General features: G+C 29.6%; 1 long non-coding RNA gene across 1 annotated transcript; it reads left to right on the top strand.

Annotated features, from left to right (window-relative positions):
• The first annotated feature begins 296 nt into the window (after positions 1-296).
• On the top strand, positions 297-2,020 carry LOC139905171 (uncharacterized). The gene is made up of 3 exons (XR_011779716.1): positions 297-643; positions 712-992; positions 1,843-2,020. It is a non-coding gene; the product is annotated as an uncharacterized lncRNA (long non-coding RNA).
• The last annotated feature ends 4,633 nt before the right edge of the window (positions 2,021-6,653 follow it).

Below are 6,653 nucleotides of genomic sequence, written 5' to 3'. Positions count from 1 at the left end.
CATAATTCATAATTTCCATATAAAGTTTAACATCGAAGACACAAGATAAATATATTATATCAGAAGGTGAAACTAATCCACTTCTTTTATTCATGTTAACAAATTTTCTTTTAAATGGTTGAGTTCTACTAAATCATTATCTTCATTTGATAAATCAAAAATTGGTGGGGAATCACGGGACTTGAGTAATTTAAGACATTCTTCGCATTTTGTGACTTTAATGATGAACCTTGCTATATATCCGGATATATAAGAGACGACTTCTTTAACATCGTCAAAAATAGTGCCGTTATTCGGACAGGCTTGATTCATAATTTGCACAAATTGATCCAAGATCTTCAGATTTAAGAGAGGAACATTTTAGTTATTTTATAGACATGTTAGAAAGTCTAAAAGACCTAAAAGTCTATTTGTTTTGTTTTTTCAGCTACTAATAATTGCTTTATTCAAATATAATAATTTGCTTCTCTAAGCTGACAATATTTTGAGAAGCGAGCTTCGATAGGATCAGAATTAATATTTCCTAGAAGAACATAATCATTAATGGTATTTTAATTAATATATTGGAATATATCTTTGGAAATAAAAAGTACACTTGATGGTATATTGTACTTTTTTAACTTTTACGTTTAAGTATTTCAAGGTATAAACATTATCGGAATTTATTCATTCCTGTTTCATATGATTAATTTTTTGATTTTCTTCTATTAGTTGCTGTTGTTTTATCTGTTTTTCTACATTTAATGGGGGGTTCAGACAAATAACTTGGACCAGGGAACTGGGAAGGAATCCTACTTCAATAATGGAAGTTTTAAAGGTTGACGACCATTAGTTAAACTTTGGTGTCTATACTCATTATCCGTGAAGTGAAGGGAACAAACTAAAGCATTTGTATATTTATTGATTTGCCATCTGAAAGAAATACAAAGTTGAGATAATTATTATATCTTGTTTGAAGTCTCATCTACTTTTTCATGAATCGGTATACATATGTTAGTGTGTATAATGCATATTTGTATAGAAAATTTATGGATAATGTGATTTTGACCAACACTGCTTTTCGTTTATATGCGGTTATGAACAAAAATGCGGATGCAAAGCTTTTAATAGAGGCTTTACTATTGGCAGGACTTCATATTTCATTTTTTTTCAATCTCAAAAATTACTTTATTAATACAAAAAATATCTTATTATTTTAATAAAATATTACCACTTACATATTAAGTGACGTGGTTTTGCATAATTTGTATGTTTCTAAGAGCCAATTAACTGCATTACGCAAGGGGTTCCTTTATTTATGAACGTACTAACTACTTATATTGGAGTAGCACCATATTTTGATTTTCAAAAAATAATTGTCCAATCAGTGACGATTTTAAAGGTTTAAAGGAAATGTTTTAAGACTTAATATCTATAAAATATAAGAATACCTAAAATATTAACACGTTTGCTACAAACGACGAATATATTCATCATGTTTAAAAATTAATAAAATATATTCGACATTACATTCGTCAGAAACTAAATTAAAATATTAATTTGGGAAACGAAAATATTCGTTTTCTGTTTCAAAAGAGTTATTCAGGAAGGAGGACAAATATATTTGTCAACATAAAACAAAAATTAAAAACTGATTCAAAAGCCAAAATTATTAAACCTAGGGAATAAGGAAAATGCTATAATGTTTCAGTTGTCAATTTCTGCACATTCGGTGAAAAAAAAAATCTTTATTAGCGAACGTGTAAATTTTAATATTTGTATTTGTTATACATATATTTTTTAAATAACACAAAAATTGGGTTTAGGTCTTTTCTTTTTTAATTTGTATTTTATTATATACAGAAGGAATGTCGCCTCAATCCACACAAAATGTACATATTATGATATAATAAGCAATTTCCTAGGGCCTTGCCACTCTGAACAAGTTAAAAAAGGAGGATTTGGCTCTGTAAAATATATTGTCATTATTAAAATAAATATGTATGTGCATTCTAATAGAAGAATGATGCTAAACTCCAAATTTAATGCATATTTTTTGGTATTATAAGTGAAGGATGAATAATCACCTCAAAACTGGGAGAATCTTTAATAATTGGATGCGCTTATCTTTTAGTAATAGGTTGTTCCAAAATTATTGAGACTGGCTAGTAAAACAAGAAATTTCATTCCAAACATTAAAAAAAATTACTTAATCATACCACATAGTCTCCTCCGGCTCAGGTAACGTCGTAGGAATGGTTCTCCAAATTCCACAACTGCTTGGAGAGATCCTCTTCGTCCACTAACTTGATCACCCCCTGAACACCGCGTGTGAGGTCTTCGTGGCTATCAAAATCGTAATCTCGAAGCAGGTGCTTCAGCTTACAAAAGAAAAATCGGTCACAGAGATTGAGTACGGAGACTGTATAGACTCTGTTTGATCGTTTCAACCTTTCTCCGTAGTTAAGAACTGCCTCATCCTTATTGGCATGAGAGAGGGAATGGGGTACCTACACGGGGAGGAGATTTTTGAAGCGGTGATCAGCAGTCAGGATTCTAAGAACCACTGTGGGTTGTAAAGAAAGCTCGTCTGAGACCTCTGGAACGACCAATCGGGGTTTTTTTTTATTTGGTCCTTGACTTGGGCTATGTTGTTGGGTGTCCTTGTCTACCGGGACTTCTTGATGATACACCTTTATTGAGCTTAAAAGTGTCATCCCGGACACACCGAAATATGATTTCATGACTAGTACAGGTATCAGGGTAAATTATAGGGAGGTCAGTGTGGATCTCAGAGACTGTTGTGCCCATTTTGTAGCATACTTTGTGAGGGTCTTGGTTTTAGGAACTTAACAAAAAAATTTCAAATATAAAATTTTTTGAAAGAAAATTTGACACATAAAATTTAAAAAAGAATTTCCAAATATTAAATTTTTGGAGAAAAATTTTAAACAACCATATCTTGTCACAGAAAATTAATTGTTTTGAAAATAAAAAAAAATTAATTAAATTTCAAATATGAAATTTATTTTTAAGAAGAGTAGTTAAATTCCTTAATTGTCAGTCCACCCCCTGCGGACACCGCTGGTTACTCTTCCTTGTCCATGAACTGACTCATTTTATATTCGGACCCCCCACTAAGAATTAAGGAATAATGAAAGCACAATTTCCAAAATAATAAAAAAATTATATATTATTATATAAGTGCTTATGAACCTTAATAAAAAATTAATACTTTTCCACCTGTGACTACAAAAAGAATCACGTTTGTCTAAGAGGAGATGAAGAATTGCAATAAAAGTTTAAAATTCAACTTCTGATATGACCAATTCATGGCTTCAAAAGGTTTTTCATCTACTTGTCAAAAGAAAATAATTTTAAGACTAATCTACTGAACCAAATTAATTCACATCAATTTACGTTACTTTTTCTATGGTTGTGTAAATATTACTCTCTATAATCTCATTGTGAATATAAAAATCAATCCATTATGGAAGAAGAAACATTACACGTTTATTGATTATTATTTTATAAATTATTTTACTTCTTGTAAAATATTATTAGTATAACTTAATGGGTTGTATTAAAATTCACTTAAAAGGTGTCCAATACAAAATTTCTATTTTTAGTACATATCTTTTCTATAAATAAGTTTTATTATATACGAGCTTATTTTTCTAAGATAAAATATGAAATTGATAAATTTTAAAAGACATAGCTTGAAAAAACATGAAGTAATAAGCGTATAAGTACATTTTAATAATAACTGATTTATATCAATACTGATACAAATATAATTTTTAAAGTCCTATCAGATTCTCTTTGTATTATTTTTACGATTATTTAAACATTCGTATTGTAATTTTCAATGTAAATGATAAGAGTTTTAAACTTGATAATTTTTGAAACAATTTGTGTATGATTAAGATAACTCATAGCCTTGTTGTTTGTTGGAGTGTCTTTTAAATAAATAAAGAATATAATTTGACAATAGTAATGTTCTTAATTGATTTAAAGACTATGTCAGAAAGTTCGAAAAGACTAATCACGAAAATGCAATGACATTTAGAGTCTAATATCGTCTTCCCCTTCTTTCAATGACAAAATGTCAAATCAAAGTAATATCTATTAGGGAATTGAAGCGGAGAATTGAAGTGTACTGAATATTTAACTGCCGTAATGACTGTTAGCTCGATTTTAGTCATATGAATGGAATTAATACCACTTATCAATATGTTCGAGATTAGTTATTTGTTTGTTATGTATATCCAGGAAACTCAAGGGTTCAAATCAATCAAAGAGTTGTTTTTTTTGGTTTGAATATAAAGTATAGCTGACTTTCGGATTAATAGATTTATGAGTTTCTATGAGGCATGACTCCTTCTATTTTTCACTGGGTTTTCAAATGATTATTTTTTGCTCCATATTGAATTCATCAATCCTCAGTAGTCAGTTCTCATAGTACTATACAAAGATTCCTTATTAGATCTGGTAGAAGATGTTACATTATTGAGTCGATGATCTACGAGAATAGAAGTCACGATATTGGACTTTTATGTTAAAATGTATCTCCACAATAATTTCCCTTCCATTAATAAAGATGAGAGATAAGGGATGAGCCAAAGATTTTCATCAAAGGGACGGGATCTTTGAACATCAAGTTAAAAGTAAGAAGCGTGTTGCTAGAATATTCAAATGGAAAAATATGAATTCATTGGTATAATGGCTGGTATTTCTAGTTTGAAACATACTGAAAGACCATTTAACGACCACATTAGTAGTTGGAGCAAATTTAAATTTGGTGTGATCTTCAGGAGTCGTGTAAGGTGGTGGTATCTTATCATCGTCACTACCACTGATTATATGGCCAACCTTGACATAAATGGAAGGTCGGGATTTCACAATTTGGTACTATAGTATTTTTCATTTGTTACATGATTCAAAGATGATTATTCTACAGTCAATTTTGTGCCAAATTTACGCTTACTCTAATTGGCTGTTGGAAGAACCTAGACAGTTAGATAAGTTATGACTGTATATTTTCTTTAAATTTGAATCACTCTTGAATTATGATCCTTGCTTTGTTATTTCTTGTTTTGGTAGTTTAAGCGTATGTATCACAATTCTTTGTGTGTGCAAATTTGCTCATTAATCAATAAGATGCACCTTCAATGACAGAGTAAATATTTGGCAGCAATTTGTGTACTTAGTATATATTTATATGTACATATATTTGAAGAGATTTGCAAAAGATGAGCTCATCATTAAATATAAATACTCTTGTATTTATAATTGTGTAATTGTAACGATCTATGTTTTCTGTTTCCGGGATTTTTTATTTATACCAAATATCAAAGTAGCCCAGTAACCCGATTTATATTCAATGTGTGTACTTCAAGCTCTGGGAGAAACATGATCAGTGACTATTATTTTTCCGGTGCAATAGCTTGGGATAACAATTTCATGAGATTTTTTCTTAAAATTGGTGAGGAACCATTTTAAATAAGCACAAAATTTGAAATTATTTTATAAACATTCATTTATGTGCATGGATACATTTTTTACCAACTCGTCAAAAGAGGGTCTATAAGTCTATAGCCGTTCATTCATTCTTTATTTACTTCTCAAGAGTATATGTAAGTTTAATAAAATTACCCCTAAACGCAGGTTCGTTGAGTATATGTGATAATTTTTGTGATCTTTGGACGGGAATTAGAGGGAGACGCTTAATACAGTTTGTTAATGTTATGTAATTTTACTGTAGATTTTAAATTAATTTTTTTTGAAAATAACTCTAGATTTTTCAAAATTTTTTTAATAGTAAGAGTAAGGTTTAAGTCATTCTTAAACATTTTTGCCTTACAAACATATCATGCTCACACATTGGGATATTATTGTACACATGCTAATACTGCTTCACTAATTATAAATATACAATCTATTATTTATGGTAGATTTTGAAATCATGTTTACTCATTGATTAGCATTACAAATGCCCCATTGCAAACAGAATAAGACCCTATTAAAATGCAAATGTCTAACCATAAAAAGGTGCAAAAAAAAATATGCATCAATAAATGTACCTATACAAATTGAACTCTCATAAGTTATAATCATGCTTTAAAACAATAGATGACTTGCCTGAAATGCTCATATGGTTATAAGGGTTAGGTTGATGCACAGGAAGTGGTTAAATCATGAAGGATAATGATTAACCTATTGTGTATAGACTGGTCGGCGACTCGATCCTATACAGATTAATCTTTTTCGGTTCTGTTTTATTTGATTTTTTCTTCAGAGATTTGGACAAATATTTCCAGGTCACGATCTTAGACATAGACCCAATTTTAATCGTAACAAATCGTGGATTGATTTTGTCAGTCTCAATCACATAACCGACTTTTTTTTTTGTAGGACAAATCTAGAGTCAATATTTCTTTAAGACCAGTCCGGACCTAAATACTCAATCATAATCATAACAATCTCAGACCGGTCCAGGATATACAGACTGAACCCCAACACTAATATGAACCTTAAAACATACATATATGTGTAATTGTATTTAAATCTATTTATATATATATATATATACATTTAGCATTAAGTTTATGAAATCTTGGAAAAAAAGAAAATAGGTACTAAAATCACATTTTCAATTTAATATTGAGAATTTT

Source organism: Lepeophtheirus salmonis, chromosome 4 (assembly GCF_016086655.4).
Source record: "Lepeophtheirus salmonis chromosome 4, UVic_Lsal_1.4, whole genome shotgun sequence".
Lineage (NCBI taxonomy): Eukaryota > Metazoa > Arthropoda > Copepoda > Siphonostomatoida > Caligidae > Lepeophtheirus > Lepeophtheirus salmonis.
The sequence above is the reverse complement of the archived record's forward strand: the minus strand, read 5'-3'. Positions and strand labels throughout refer to the sequence as shown.